The 16,730-nt window shown below is 36.4% G+C and overlaps 9 non-coding genes across 9 annotated transcripts; all 9 read right to left on the bottom strand.

The window, feature by feature from the left end:
* Positions 1 to 2,969: 2,969 nt before the first annotated feature.
* On the bottom strand, positions 2,970 to 3,043 carry Trnar-ucg (transfer RNA arginine (anticodon UCG)). Its single transcript has one exon. It is a non-coding gene; the product is annotated as a tRNA-Arg (tRNA).
* A 1,696-nt stretch (positions 3,044 to 4,739) lies between these two features.
* Trnar-acg (transfer RNA arginine (anticodon ACG)) lies at positions 4,740 to 4,813 on the bottom strand. The gene has a single exon. It is a non-coding gene; the product is annotated as a tRNA-Arg (tRNA).
* A 1,550-nt stretch (positions 4,814 to 6,363) lies between these two features.
* Trnar-ucg (transfer RNA arginine (anticodon UCG)) lies at positions 6,364 to 6,437 on the bottom strand. Its single transcript has one exon. It is a non-coding gene; the product is annotated as a tRNA-Arg (tRNA).
* A 1,696-nt stretch (positions 6,438 to 8,133) lies between these two features.
* Trnar-acg (transfer RNA arginine (anticodon ACG)) lies at positions 8,134 to 8,207 on the bottom strand. The gene has a single exon. It is a non-coding gene; the product is annotated as a tRNA-Arg (tRNA).
* Positions 8,208 to 9,757: 1,550 nt separating this feature from the next.
* Trnar-ucg (transfer RNA arginine (anticodon UCG)) lies at positions 9,758 to 9,831 on the bottom strand. The gene has a single exon. It is a non-coding gene; the product is annotated as a tRNA-Arg (tRNA).
* A 1,696-nt stretch (positions 9,832 to 11,527) lies between these two features.
* Positions 11,528 to 11,601, bottom strand: Trnar-acg (transfer RNA arginine (anticodon ACG)). The gene has a single exon. It is a non-coding gene; the product is annotated as a tRNA-Arg (tRNA).
* A 1,550-nt stretch (positions 11,602 to 13,151) lies between these two features.
* Positions 13,152 to 13,225, bottom strand: Trnar-ucg (transfer RNA arginine (anticodon UCG)). The gene has a single exon. It is a non-coding gene; the product is annotated as a tRNA-Arg (tRNA).
* A 1,696-nt stretch (positions 13,226 to 14,921) lies between these two features.
* Positions 14,922 to 14,995, bottom strand: Trnar-acg (transfer RNA arginine (anticodon ACG)). Its single transcript has one exon. It is a non-coding gene; the product is annotated as a tRNA-Arg (tRNA).
* Positions 14,996 to 16,545: 1,550 nt separating this feature from the next.
* Trnar-ucg (transfer RNA arginine (anticodon UCG)) lies at positions 16,546 to 16,619 on the bottom strand. Its single transcript has one exon. It is a non-coding gene; the product is annotated as a tRNA-Arg (tRNA).
* Positions 16,620 to 16,730: the final 111 nt, after the last annotated feature.

Raw genomic sequence — 16,730 nt, 5'->3', positions numbered from 1 at the left:
CTCACATCAATATTTGTATCGATATTATTTCTAAGTTTTTCCCATGCATGAAACATTTCTCTGTAAAATATAGGTAGGGTATTCAATTGTTGCTTATTTAAAGACATGAGAAACAACTCTTTGGTCAACCTCATGTTCAGGACAGTAGATAAAAAGTGATCAAAGGTATTTTTCCACATAGCATGGCAATTCACATCAAAGTATCTTTTTAAAAATTTTAGTCTGAATGCATACATTTTCATCTTTATATCAGTTAACTGTAGTCCGCCATTTCGCTTATCACCAATTATTGTATAATAGTGAACCAAATGGGACTTTCCTGACCAGATAAATCTGAGAAATAATTGCTTCAATTCATCAGCAATCATATCAGGAAGAGGCTGAACTGACACTATGTACAATACTCTAGAAACTAATAAGTTATTAACAACTGTTACTTTTCCTTGTATTGTCAAATATCTCTGTGACCACAGTTGTAATAAGTTTTTAATTTTAGACAATCTATCATTCCAGTTCAGTTGCTCACATAACTTTGCACATTTTCCAACATAAGCTCCCAAAATTAAGATGACGTGATCACACATTTGAATTTGTAATTGTTTGCAATAATCATCAGTAAGTTTACCAGATCCAATACACAGAAGTTCTGTCTTTTCCTTGTTCACCTTTGCACCAGATCCTTTACAATACAAGTCAAGTACATTAAAAGATTGATTAATGGATTGTGTGTCCGCTAATGTCAAGGTTGTATCATCTGCATGTTGAAAAACTTTACTTGTATTACTAGACAGTGGGAGTGGAATACCTTTGATAGTGGGATTTGCTTTGATAGCGAGTCCTAAGGGTTCTGCTGCTAATACATATAACATTGCTGATATAGGACAACCTTGTCTGACTGAATTTTTAATTAAAAAGGGTTTCGTTAGATGACCATTGCATTTAACACTACTTTTAATTTCATTATAAAATATCTTTATCCACTGAATAAAATTGTCACCAAAACCGAACTTTCGTAAAACAGAAATCAAATATGAGTGGCAAACTCTGTCAAACGCTTTTTCTTGATCAATTTTTAAGATATATCCCTCAAGATTGTCTCTCTCAACCATATCTATAATATCTCTTACAGTGACTATAGTATCAGCAATATCTCTCCCAACTATACAACATGTCTGAGTTTGAGAAATAATTTTGGGTAATACCATTTTTAAACGTGTAGACAAAATCCTTGCCAAAATTTTATAATCTACATTAAGTAAACTGATAGGACGCCAATTTTGCAATCTTCTATTATCCCCCTTATTTTTATAAATAAGTGATATAACCCCAAATCTCATTGATCTCGACATAATGGAGCGATCATCAAACGTGTTTTCCTTCTCACAGGCGCCTTATCCAATTTGGCCACGGGCCCTTGTCATGAATGTTTGTTAGAGAGTATATTGGTGTGCTTTTGGTAATACTTCTACGACTATGACTATGGTAAGACTTGCTATTGCTTTACTGTCATGTTTGAGTATCGCTGCATGCGGGTTACAGCGGGATTGCAGCATATCCTTTCAGCGCTGATATCAAGCGTCAAATTTGAATCCAAATAACTCGTATGTAAACATAAATGTGGAAAGATAATATATTTCTGAAGCTCTGAAACGAACCAAAGAAATCTTGTCCCACTTATCACGGTGAATTTTCGAAACTGCAATCTCTGGTCAATTACTGAACAGGTTATATTTATCCGATGTGTTTAACAGTTGTCAGAATTAGGATCTAAGTTTGTTGTGTGCCTTTATGCTCCAATTGCCTTGGCACTAAATATCCTACTTTTGTTGTGGTGCCCTCAAGTACAAAACGAATCTAAATCAAAACCTTAATAATCTAACCGAATTGTTTTAAAAAGTGACGGTAACGTTAACTCCTTGCTACTAATCCAATTCACGACATATCCAAATAGAAATTATGTTTTGAGGAAAATATATTGTTCTAGTGGGTTAAGAGGGATTCGAACCTGCCGTCTCCCTATCCGATGTCTGTCGCCTTATCCAATTTGGCCACGGGCCCTTCACATACAGACTATTTCTTAGGTTGGTTCGTGAATGTTACGGTTGGTACAACACTGCTTCTACTACCACTACTTAAACTGATACCACGACGACTACCAATGGAGTTATATTGCTAGTACGATGGACATAATAACGATTACGTCTACATATGCTACTAGTGTTTCTGCTGCTACTACCAACATTATGGCTGCTGTTAAAATTACGTATAAACCACTACCTATAATGGTAACGATTCTTCCTGCTGCTGCTGATTAAATCATTGTAAAGATACGAAAATGACCCGTTAAAATATTGGGCGAGAAAAATGATTGCTGTGTGAATTTTTGTGATGTACATGGAAGTTCGACTACGTAGTAGGTAATTGTTTTACTTATGGAATGCTAGATATAAATATACAATGTTTTGTACGAACAAAATTTAATGTGTAGGAATAAAAACATATCTTCGCATTGCATCGAATCAAAGCTGCAATCTACGGATTGAAACCGCGGATCTAATTTCTCATTATCTTGCTCACATGTGCACTTATTCATGTTTGGATTGAGATGATTTTACTATCGCCACTTCTGCAAGTGCACTGCTTTTGCGGATGATGATAATTCGCATGGTGATGGCAATGGTACAGTCATGAAGGGTCAGAATTTGCATGACTAAATCAGATTCGTTACCATGAGATGGATGGATTAAAGGTTACTTAGACGAAAGAAAATGGCAATGACAACGATCCTATGGAAGATTCGATTTTATGATCAAAAAACAAAGAAAGAGTTGACTATGTCTCTTTTCAAAAAATTTAAAAGTCTAATTTGTTCTCATTATTGGCACGTTTTATGTCAATAGAGATATTTATCTGTATGTTGATGCTGAGAATCAAAGAATTTTAATACGCAGTGGAAAAGATTTAACAAACGAGCCCGGCAGGACTCGAACCTGCAGTCTCCTGATCCGAAGTCAGGCGCCTTATCCAATTTGGCCACGGGCCCTTCACGAAAACACTTATTGGTTTATAGGTTAGTGTGGGTTCATTTCCTTGTTGTAGTTGTTGTACAAACCATTCTCCAAAATACATGCTTTGATGGAATAACCCTTGTTAAAGCTACCAATACGGCTACAGTTGATAACGAAATGATGAAAATCGTAGTTGCGGGTCTGAAACAGATTTGACAACTACAAATGGCTAGATCAGATGTTATGTGACAAGTTTATCTATTTAAATTTATAACTAACTTGGATAATTTATGTTTCCCAAACTGATGCTTTCTTTTTACGCATTACGGAATTGCAGACTGCCTGCAAGATTTACTAACCCTTGAAATTGATGAACTTGTCGTGAAAAACTAAGCATCTCGGAAATTATATATTAGACAAGGGAAGTGCTCCAATAAGGATGGGCATTTTTACATTTTGTAAAGATTCGTATTTGCATTTGTATTATTTTTACGAACAATTCTGCTTAGTGTAATTAAGATCTAGAGATATAGTGGATAGACCTTAGGATGTCATGGAAATAAAGTAATGAGAATACGTGTATGAAACTAACGTATTGCTCTGAAGAAAGAGACTTGACCTCCGAGTTGCATGTCGTATGCAAAAGATCGACTATTGGATAGAACATCTATATCAGTGGGATACTGAGCGGCGATGATGCCGAGTGCAGTTATGATAAAAGCTTTTTGCTACATCTAATGTGAACTATGTTTATCTGTGCACAAGTGTAAAGTAGTCGTATTATTCCAAAAATATTATCTTAAGAGATTTCAATTCATTTGTAGATTGTTAGATAATATCTTTATATCTTCGATTTTCATATGCTGGAATAAATAGATCTACATAACATGCTGGACTGGACTCAAAGCTGCAATCTACTGATCCATCTTCAGGCACCTTGTTCAAATCAAGCATATTATTCAAATTGGGCCCGGACCAAGGATGCTTCCAGCACGTCGTGTGTATCTGCTTATGTGATTTACAACGATCAGTCCTGTTCAATGTTACTATGATCAAGAAATCAGTCGGGGTGTTTTGTTGTTTGTGTAGGGCTTATCCTTAAGTGACAATTCTAACCTGTTTATAGAAAGTGCTAGATAAATCTTTTAGTAAAGTTGCTTCCGTGAGGTTGTTCATCCATAGCATCTATATATAACTTGACTCGTTTGATAATAAAAACTATAGTGTCCCAAATGTTAAAATCATAACAGTTCATTTAATGCACAAACGTCAAGAAATTGCGTCGATATCAGTTGGGTTAATCTCAGATGTCAGAACCTGAAGTCTGTAGTCAGGGATCACATCCAGTTGACCAGAGACTCGTTACCTGTCCACAACGGATTTGAGTGTGTTTGCTACTACTACAATTACTGCTACTGGGACTGTAATTATGCTCATGAAGATGATGAGAAATATGAGAATAAAGAATTCATGAAAACGTCTTTAAATTCTGTGACTAAATTGAAAAGTCTTACAAAATTAATTGAAGGGTAACAGGTCCCATGTACAAGATCATTTAGAAGTGATATGTGTAACAAGATTTGATAAAGTCTCAGAGGAGACTTTCTGGGAGTATACGAGATACCTTTGATTGGTATATAATGGGAATAAAAGTAATAACGAGACCTGTAAATATAATAAAAATCAGCTTTTAATTATAGACTTTATTTGGTGTGGATAAAATTTTAATATTGAGCCCGGCAGGACTCGAACCTGCAATCTCCTGATCCGTAGTCAGGCGCCTTATCCAATTTGGCCACGGGCCCTTGTCATGAATGTTTGTTAGAGAGTATATTGGTGTGCTTTTGGTAATACTTCTACGACTATGACTATGGTAAGACTTGCTATTGCTTTACTGTCATGTTTGAGTATCGCTGCATGCGGGTTACAGCGGGATTGCAGCATATCCTTTCAGCGCTGATATCAAGCGTCAAATTTGAATCCAAATAACTCGTATGTAAACATAAATGTGGAAAGATAATATATTTCTGAAGCTCTGAAACGAACCAAAGAAATCTTGTCCCACTTATCACGGTGAATTTTCGAAACTGCAATCTCTGGTCAATTACTGAACAGGTTATATTTATCCGATGTGTTTAACAGTTGTCAGAATTAGGATCTAAGTTTGTTGTGTGCCTTTATGCTCCAATTGCCTTGGCACTAAATATCCTACTTTTGTTGTGGTGCCCTCAAGTACAAAACGAATCTAAATCAAAACCTTAATAATCTAACCGAATTGTTTTAAAAGTGACGGTAACGTTAACTCCTTGCTACTAATCCAATTCACGACATATCCAAATAGAAATTATGTTTTGAGGAAAATATATTGTTCTAGTGGGTCAAGAGGGATTCGAACCTGCCGTCTCCCTATCCGATGTCTGTCGCCTTATCCAATTTGGCCACGGGCCCTTCACATACAGACTATTTCTTAGGTTGGTTCGTGAATGTTACGGTTGGTACAACACTGCTTCTACTACCACTACTTAAACTGATACCACGACGACTACCAATGGAGTTATATTGCTAGTACGATGGACATAATAACGATTACGTCTACATATGCTACTAGTGTTTCTGCTGCTACTACCAACATTATGGCTGCTGTTAAAATTACGTATAAACCACTACCTATAATGGTAACGATTCTTCCTGCTGCTGCTGATTAAATCATTGTAAAGATACGAAAATGACCCGTTAAAATATTGGGCGAGAAAAATGATTGCTGTGTGAATTTTTGTGATGTACATGGAAGTTCGACTACGTAGTAGATAATTGTTTTACTTATGGAATGCTAGATATAAATATACAATGTTTTGTACGAACAAAATTTAATCTGTAGGAATAAAAACATATCTTCGTATTGCATCGAATCAAAGCTGCAATCTACGGATTGAAACCGCGGATCTAATTTCTCATTATCTTGCTCACATGTGCACTTATTCATGTTTGGATTGAGATGATTTTACTATCGCCACTTCTGCAAGTGCACTGCTTTTGCGGATGATGATAATTCGCATGGTGATGGCAATGGTACAGTCATGAAGGGTCAGAATTTGCATGACTAAATCAGATTCGTTACCATGAGATGGATGGATTAAAGGTTACTTAGACGAAAGAAATGGCAATGACAACGATCCTATGGAAGATTCGATTTTATGATCAAAAGCAAAGAAAGAGTTGACTATGTCTCTTTTCAAAATTTAAAAGTCTAATTTGTTCTCATTATTGGCACGTTTTATGTCAATATAGATATTTATCTGTATGTTGATGCTGAGAATCAAAGAATTTTAATACGCAGTGGAAAAGATTTAACAAACGAGCCCGGCAGGACTCGAACCTGCAGTCTCCTGATCCGAAGTCAGGCGCCTTATCCAATTTGGCCACGGGCCCTTCACGAAAACACTTATTGGTTTATAGGTTAGTGTGGGTTCATTTCCTTGTTGTAGTTGTTGTACAAACCATTCTCCAAAATACATGGTTTGATGGAATAACCCTTATTAAAGCTACCAATACGGCTACAGTTGATAACGAAATGATGAAAATCGTAGCTGCGGGTCTGAAACAGATTTGACAACTACAAATGGCTAGATCAGATGTTATGTGACAAGTTTATCTATTTAAATTTATAACTAACTTGGATAATTTATGTTTCCCAAACTGATGCTTTCTTTTTACGCATTACGGAATTGCAGACTGCCTGCAAGATTTACTAACCCTTGAAATTGATGAACTAGTCGTGAAAAACTAAGCATCTCGGAAATTATATATTAGACAAGGGAAGTGCTCCAATAAGGATGGGCATTTTTACATTTTGTAAAGATTCGTATTTGCATTTGTATTATTTTTACGAACAATTCTGCTTAGTGTAATTAAGATCTAGAGATATAGTGGATAGACCTTAGGATGTCATGGAAATAAAGTAATGAGAATACGTGTATGAAACTAACGTATTGCTCTGAACAAAGAGACTTGACCTCCGAGTTGCATGTCGTATGCAAAAGATCGACTATTGGATAGAACATCTATATCAGTGGGATACTGAGCGGCGATGATGCCGAGTGCAGTTATGATAAAAGCTTTTTGCTACATCTAATGTGAACTATGTTTATCTGTGCACAAGTGTAAAGTAGTCGTATTATTCCAAAAATATTATCTTAAGAGATTTCAATTCATTTGTAGATTGTTAGATAATATCTTTATATCTTCGATTTTCATATGCTGGAATAAATAGATCTACATAACATGCTGGACTGGACTCAAAGCTGCAATCTACTGATCCATCTTCAGGCACCTTGTTCAAATCAAGCATATTATTCAAATTGGGCCCGGACCAAGGATGCTTCCAGCACGTCGTGTGTATCTGCTTATGTGATTTACAACGATCAGTCCTGTTCAATGTTACTATGATCAAGAAATCAGTCGGGGTGTTTTGTTGTTTGTGTAGGGCTTATCCTTAAGTGACAATTCTAACCTGTTTATAGAAAGTGCTAGATAAATCTTTTAGTAAAGTTGCTTCCGTGAGGTTGTTCATCCATAGCATCTATATATAACTTGACTCGTTTGATAATAAAAACTATAGTGTCCCAAATGTTAAAATCATAACAGTTCATTTAATGCACAAACGTCAAGAAATTGCGTCGATATCAGTTGGGTTAATCTCAGATGTCAGAACCTGAAGTCTGTAGTCAGGGATCACATCCAGTTGACCAGAGACTCGTTACCTGTCCACAACGGATTTGAGTGTGTTTGCTACTACTACAATTACTGCTACTGGGACTGTAATTATGCTCATGAAGATGATGAGAAATATGAGAATAAAGAATTCATGAAAACGTCTTTAAATTCTGTGACTAAATTGAAAAGTCTTACAAAATTAATTGAAGGGTAACAGGTCCCATGTACAAGATCATTTAGAAGTGATATGTGTAACAAGATTTGATAAAGTCTCAGAGGAGACTTTCTGGGAGTATACGAGATACCTTTGATTGGTATATAATGGGAATAAAAGTAATAACGAGACCTGTAAATATAATAAAAATCAGCTTTTAATTATAGACTTTATTTGGTGTGGATAAAATTTTAATATTGAGCCCGGCAGGACTCGAACCTGCAATCTCCTGATCCGTAGTCAGGCGCCTTATCCAATTTGGCCACGGGCCCTTGTCATGAATGTTTGTTAGAGAGTATATTGGTGTGCTTTTGGTAATACTTCTACGACTATGACTATGGTAAGACTTGCTATTGCTTTACTGTCATGTTTGAGTATCGCTGCATGCGGGTTACAGCGGGATTGCAGCATATCCTTTCAGCGCTGATATCAAGCGTCAAATTTGAATCCAAATAACTCGTATGTAAACATAAATGTGGAAAGATAATATATTTCTGAAGCTCTGAAACGAACCAAAGAAATCTTGTCCCACTTATCACGGTGAATTTTCGAAACTGCAATCTCTGGTCAATTACTGAACAGGTTATATTTATCCGATGTGTTTAACAGTTGTCAGAATTAGGATCTAAGTTTGTTGTGTGCCTTTATGCTCCAATTGCCTTGGCACTAAATATCCTACTTTTGTTGTGGTGCCCTCAAGTACAAAACGAATCTAAATCAAAACCTTAATAATCTAACCGAATTGTTTTAAAAGTGACGGTAACGTTAACTCCTTGCTACTAATCCAATTCACGACATATCCAAATAGAAATTATGTTTTGAGGAAAATATATTGTTCTAGTGGGTCAAGAGGGATTCGAACCTGCCGTCTCCCTATCCGATGTCTGTCGCCTTATCCAATTTGGCCACGGGCCCTTCACATACAGACTATTTCTTAGGTTGGTTCGTGAATGTTACGGTTGGTACAACACTGCTTCTACTACCACTACTTAAACTGATACCACGACGACTACCAATGGAGTTATATTGCTAGTACGATGGACATAATAACGATTACGTCTACATATGCTACTAGTGTTTCTGCTGCTACTACCAACATTATGGCTGCTGTTAAAATTACGTATAAACCACTACCTATAATGGTAACGATTCTTCCTGCTGCTGCTGATTAAATCATTGTAAAGATACGAAAATGACCCGTTAAAATATTGGGCGAGAAAAATGATTGCTGTGTGAATTTTTGTGATGTACATGGAAGTTCGACTACGTAGTAGGTAATTGTTTTACTTATGGAATGCTAGATATAAATATACAATGTTTTGTACGAACAAAATTTAATCTGTAGGAATAAAAACATATCTTCGTATTGCATCGAATCAAACCTGCAATCTACGGATTGAAACCGCGGATCTAATTTCTCATTATCTTGCTCACATGTGCACTTATTCATGTTTGGATTGAGATGATTTTACTATCGCCACTTCTGCAAGTGCACTGCTTTTGCGGATGATGATAATTCGCATGGTGATGGCAATGGTACTGTCATGAAGGGTCAGAATTTGCATGACTAAATCAGATTCGTTACCATGACATGGATGGATTAAAGGTTACTTAGACGAAAGAAATGGCAATGACAACGATCCTATGGAAGATTCGATTTTATGATCAAAAGCAAAGAAAGAGTTGACTATGTCTCTTTTCAAAATTTAAAAGTCTAATTTGTTCTCATTATTGGCACGTTTTATGTCAATAGAGATATTTATCTGTATGTTGATGCTGAGAATCAAAGAATTTTAATACGCAGTGGAAAAGATTTAACAAACGAGCCCGGCAGGACTCGAACCTGCAGTCTCCTGATCCGAAGTCAGGCGCCTTATCCAATTTGGCCACAGGCCCTTCACGAAAACACTTATTGGTTTATAGGTTAGTGTGGGTTCATTTCCTTGTTGTAGTTGTTGTACAAACCATTCTCCAAAATACATGGTTTGATGGAATAACCCTTATTAAAGCTACCAATACGGCTACAGTTGATAACGAAATGATGAAAATCGTAGTTGCGGGTCTGAAACAGATTTGACAACTACAAATGGCTAGATCAGATGTTATGTGACAAGTTTATCTATTTAAATTTATAACTAACTTGGATAATTTATGTTTCCCAAACTGATGCTTTCTTTTTACGCATTACGGAATTGCAGACTGCCTGCAAGATTTACTAACCCATGAAATTGATGAACTTGTCGTGAAAAACTAAGCATCTCGGAAATTATATATTAGACAAGGGAAGTGCTCCAATAAGGATGGGCATTTTTACATTTTGTAAAGATTCGTATTTGCATTTGTATTATTTTTACGAACAATTCTGCTTAGTGTAATTAAGATCTAGAGATATAGTGGATAGACCTTAGGATGTCATGGAAATAAAGTAATGAGAATACGTGTATGAAACTAACGTATTGCTCTGAACAAAGAGACTTGACCTCCGAGTTGCATGTCGTATGCAAAAGATCGACTATTGGATAGAACATCTATATCAGTGGGATACTGAGCGGCGATGATGCCGAGTGCAGTTATGATAAAAGCTTTTTGCTACATCTAATGTGAACTATGTTTATCTGTGCACAAGTGTAAAGTAGTCGTATTATTCCAAAAATATTATCTTAAGAGATTTCAATTCATTTGTAGATTGTTAGATAATATCTTTATATCTTCGATTTTCATATGCTGGAATAAATAGATCTACATAACATGCTGGACTGGACTCAAAGCTGCAATCTACTGATCCATCTTCAGGCACCTTGTTCAAATCAAGCATATTATTCAAATTGGGCCCGGACCAAGGATGCTTCCAGCACGTCGTGTGTATCTGCTTATGTGATTTACAACGATCAGTCCTGTTCAATGTTACTATGATCAAGAAATCAGTCGGGGTGTTTTGTTGTTTGTGTAGGGCTTATCCTTAAGTGACAATTCTAACCTGTTTATAGAAAGTGCTAGATAAATCTTTTAGTAAAGTTGCTTCCGTGAGGTTGTTCATCCATAGCATCTATATATAACTTGACTCGTTTGATAATAAAAACTATAGTGTCCCAAATGTTAAAATCATAACAGTTCATTTAATGCACAAACGTCAAGAAATTGCGTCGATATCAGTTGGGTTAATCTCAGATGTCAGAACCTGAAGTCTGTAGTCAGGGATCACATCCAGTTGACCAGAGACTCGTTACCTGTCCACAACGGATTTGAGTGTGTTTGCTACTACTACAATTACTGCTACTGGGACTGTAATTATGCTCATGAAGATGATGAGAAATATGAGAATAAAGAATTCATGAAAACGTCTTTAAATTCTGTGACTAAATTGAAAAGTCTTACAAAATTAATTGAAGGGTAACAGGTCCCATGTACAAGATCATTTAGAAGTGATATGTGTAACAAGATTTGATAAAGTCTCAGAGGAGACTTTCTGGGAGTATACGAGATACCTTTGATTGGTATATAATGGGAATAAAAGTAATAACGAGACCTGTAAATATAATAAAAATCAGCTTTTAATTATAGACTTTATTTGGTGTGGATAAAATTTTAATATTGAGCCCGGCAGGACTCGAACCTGCAATCTCCTGATCCGTAGTCAGGCGCCTTATCCAATTTGGCCACGGGCCCTTGTCATGAATGTTTGTTAGAGAGTATATTGGTGTGCTTTTGGTAATACTTCTACGACTATGACTATGGTAAGACTTGCTATTGCTTTACTGTCATGTTTGAGTATCGCTGCATGCGGGTTACAGCGGGATTGCAGCATATCCTTTCAGCGCTGATATCAAGCGTCAAATTTGAATCCAAATAACTCGTATGTAAACATAAATGTGGAAAGATAATATATTTCTGAAGCTCTGAAACGAACCAAAGAAATCTTGTCCCACTTATCACGGTGAATTTTCGAAACTGCAATCTCTGGTCAATTACTGAACAGGTTATATTTATCCGATGTGTTTAACAGTTGTCAGAATTAGGATCTAAGTTTGTTGTGTGCCTTTATGCTCCAATTGCCTTGGCACTAAATATCCTACTTTTGTTGTGGTGCCCTCAAGTACAAAACGAATCTAAATCAAAACCTTAATAATCTAACCGAATTGTTTTAAAAGTGACGGTAACGTTAACTCCTTGCTACTAATCCAATTCACGACATATCCAAATAGAAATTATGTTTTGAGGAAAATATATTGTTCTAGTGGGTCAAGAGGGATTCGAACCTGCCGTCTCCCTATCCGATGTCTGTCGCCTTATCCAATTTGGCCACGGGCCCTTCACATACAGACTATTTCTTAGGTTGGTTCGTGAATGTTACGGTTGGTACAACACTGCTTCTACTACCACTACTTAAACTGATACCACGACGACTACCAATGGAGTTATATTGCTAGTACGATGGACATAATAACGATTACGTCTACATATGCTACTAGTGTTTCTGCTGCTACTACCAACATTATGGCTGCTGTTAAAATTACGTATAAACCACTACCTATAATGGTAACGATTCTTCCTGCTGCTGCTGATTAAATCATTGTAAAGATACGAAAATGACCCGTTAAAATATTGGGCGAGAAAAATGATTGCTGTGTGAATTTTTGTGATGTACATGGAAGTTCGACTACGTAGTAGGTAATTGTTTTACTTATGGAATGCTAGATATAAATATACAATGTTTTGTACGAACAAAATTTAATCTGTAGGAATAAAAACATATCTTCGTATTGCATCGAATCAAAGCTGCAATCTACGGATTGAAACCGCGGATCTAATTTCTCATTATCTTGCTCACATGTGCACTTATTCATGTTTGGATTGAGATGATTTTACTATCGCCACTTCTGCAAGTGCACTGCTTTTGCGGATGATGATAATTCGCATGGTGATGGCAATGGTACAGTCATGAAGGGTCAGAATTTGCATGACTAAATCAGATTCGTTACCATGACATGGATGGATTAAAGGTTACTTAGACGAAAGAAATGGCAATGACAACGATCCTATGGAAGATTCGATTTTATGATCAAAAGCAAAGAAAGAGTTGACTATGTCTCTTTTCAAAATTTAAAAGTCTAATTTGTTCTCATTATTGGCACGTTTTATGTCAATAGAGATATTTATCTGTATGTTGATGCTGAGAATCAAAGAATTTTAATACGCAGTGGAAAAGATTTAACAAACGAGCCCGGCAGGACTCGAACCTGCAGTCTCCTGATCCGAAGTCAGGCGCCTTATCCAATTTGGCCACGGGCCCTTCACGAAAACACTTATTGGTTTATAGGTTAGTGTGGGTTCATTTCCTTGTTGTAGTTGTTGTACAAACCATTCTCCAAAATACATGCTTTGATGGAATAACCCTTGTTAAAGCTACCAATACGGCTACAGTTGATAACGAAATGATGAAAATCGTAGTTGCGGGTCTGAAACAGATTTGACAACTACAAATGGCTAGATCAGATGTTATGTGACAAGTTTATCTATTTAAATTTATAACTAACTTGGATAATTTATGTTTCCCAAACTGATGTTTTCTTTTTACGCATTACGGAATTGCAGACTGCCTGCAAGATTTACTAACCCTTGAAATTGATGAACTTGTCGTGAAAAACTAAGCATCTCGGAAATTATATATTAGACAAGGGAAGTGCTCCAATAAGGATGGGCATTTTTACATTTTGTAAAGATTCGTATTTGCATTTGTATTATTTTTACGAACAATTCTGCTTAGTGTAATTAAGATCTAGAGATATAGTGGATAGACCTTAGGATGTCATGGAAATAAAGTAATGAGAATACGTGTATGAAACTAACGTATTGCTCTGAACAAAGAGGCTTGACCTCCGAGTTGCATGTCGTATGCAAAAGATCGACTATTGGATAGAACATCTATATCAGTGGGATACTGAGCGGCGATGATGCCGAGTGCAGTTATGATAAAAGCTTTTTGCTACATCTAATGTGAACTATGTTTATCTGTGCACAAGTGTAAAGTAGTCGTATTATTCCAAAAATATTATCTTAAGAGATTTCAATTCATTTGTAGATTGTTAGATAATATCTTTATATCTTCGATTTTCATATGCTGGAATAAATAGATCTACATAACATGCTGGACTGGACTCAAAGCTGCAATCTACTGATCCATCTTCAGGCACCTTGTTCAAATCAAGCATATTATTCAAATTGGGCCCGGACCAAGGATGCTTCCAGCACGTCGTGTGTATCTGCTTATGTGATTTACAACGATCAGTCCTGTTCAATGTTACTATGATCAAGAAATCAGTCGGGGTGTTTTGTTGTTTGTGTAGGGCTTATCCTTAAGTGACAATTCTAACCTGTTTATAGAAAGTGCTAGATAAATCTTTTAGTAAAGTTGCTTCCGTGAGGTTGTTCATCCATAGCATCTATATATAACTTGACTCGTTTGATAATAAAAACTATAGTGTCCCAAATGTTAAAATCATAACAGTTCATTTAATGCACAAACGTCAAGAAATTGCGTCGATATCAGTTGGGTTAATCTCAGATGTCAGAACCTGAAGTCTGTAGTCAGGGATCACATCCAGTTGACCAGAGACTCGTTACCTGTCCACAACGGATTTGAGTGTGTTTGCTACTACTACAATTACTGCTACTGGGACTGTAATTATGCTCATGAAGATGATGAGAAATATGAGAATAAAGAATTCATGAAAACGTCTTTAAATTCTGTGACTAAATTGAAAAGTCTTACAAAATTAATTGAAGGGTAACAGGTCCCATGTACAAGATCATTTAGAAGTGATATGTGTAACAAGATTTGATAAAGTCTTAGAGGAGACTTTCTGGGAGTATACGAGATACCTTTGATTGGTATATAATGGGAATAAAAGTAATAACGAGACCTGTAAATATAATAAAAATCAGCTTTTAATTATAGACTTTATTTGGTGTGGATAAAATTTTAATATTGAGCCCGGCAGGACTCGAACCTGCAATCTCCTGATCCGTAGTCAGGCGCCTTATCCAATTTGGCCACGGGCCCTTGTCATGAATGTTTGTTAGAGAGTATATTGGTGTGCTTTTGGTAATACTTCTACGACTATGACTATGGTAAGACTTGCTATTGCTTTACTGTCATGTTTGAGTATCGCTGCATGCGGGTTACAGCGGGATTGCAGCATATCCTTTCAGCGCTGATATCAAGCGTCAAATTTGAATCCAAATAACTCGTATGTAAACATAAATGTGGAAAGATAATATATTTCTGAAGCTCTGAAACGAACCAAAGAAATCTTGTCCCACTTATCACGGTGAATTTTCGAAACTGCAATCTCTGGTCAATTACTGAACAGGTTATATTTATCCGATGTGTTTAACAGTTGTCAGAATTAGGATCTAAGTTTGTTGTGTGCCTTTATGCTCCAATTGCCTTGGCACTAAATATCCTACTTTTGTTGTGGTGCCCTCAAGTACAAAACGAATCTAAATCAAAACCTTAATAATCTAACCGAATTGTTTTAAAAGTGACGGTAACGTTAACTCCTTGCTACTAATCCAATTCACGACATATCCAAATAGAAATTATGTTTTGAGGAAAATATATTGTTCTAGTGGGTTAAGAGGGATTCGAACCTGCCGTCTCCCTATCCGATGTCTGTCGCCTTATCCAATTTGGCCACGGGCCCTTCACATACAGACTATTTCTTAGGTTGGTTCGTGAATGTTACGGTTGGTACAACACTGCTTCTACTACCACTACTTAAACTGATACCACGACGACTACCAATGGAGTTATATTGCTAGTACGATGGACATAATAACGATTACGTCTACATATGCTACTAGTGTTTCTGCTGCTACTACCAACATTATGGCTGCTGTTAAAATTACGTATAAACCACTACCTATAATGGTAACGATTCTTCCTGCTGCTGCTGATTAAATCATTGTAAAGATACGAAAATGACCCGTTAAAATATTGGGCGAGAAAAATGATTGCTGTGTGAATTTTTGTGATGTACATGGAAGTTCGACTACGTAGTAGGTAATTGTTTTACTTATGGAATGCTAGATATAAATATACAATGTTTTGTACGAACAAAATTTAATGTGTAGGAATAAAAACATATCTTCGCATTGCATCGAATCAAAGCTGCAATCTACGGATTGAAACCGCGGATCTAATTTCTCATTATCTTGCTCACATGTGCACTTATTCATGTTTGGATTGAGATGATTTTACTATCGCCACTTCTGCAAGTGCACTGCTTTTGCGGATGATGATAATTCGCATGGTGATGGCAATGGTACAGTCATGAAGGGTCAGAATTTGCATGACTAAATCAGATTCGTTACCATGAGATGGATGGATTAAAGGTTACTTAGACGAAAGAAATGGCAATGACAACGATCCTATGGAAGATTCGATTTTATGATCAAAAGCAAAGAAAGAGTTGACTATGTCTCTTTTCAAAATTTAAAAGTCTAATTTGTTCTCATTATTGGCACGTTTTATGTCAATAGAGATATTTATCTGTATGTTGATGCTGAGAATCAAAGAATTTTAATACGCAGTGGAAAAGATTTAACAAACGAGCCCGGCAGGACTCGAACCTGCAGTCTCCTGATCCGAAGTCAGGCGCCTTATCCAATTTGGCCACGGGCCCTTCACGAAAACACTTATTGGTTTATAGGTTAGTGTGGGTTCATTTCCTTGTTGTAGTTGTTGTACAAACCATTCTCCAAAATACATGGTTTGATGGAATAACCCTTGTTAA

This window comes from Sinohyriopsis cumingii, chromosome 10 (genome assembly GCF_028554795.1).
Source record: "Sinohyriopsis cumingii isolate HCF-2022 chromosome 10, ASM2855479v2, whole genome shotgun sequence".
NCBI lineage: Eukaryota > Metazoa > Mollusca > Bivalvia > Unionida > Unionidae > Sinohyriopsis > Sinohyriopsis cumingii.
This window is presented reverse-complemented; position numbering and strand designations above follow the sequence as displayed.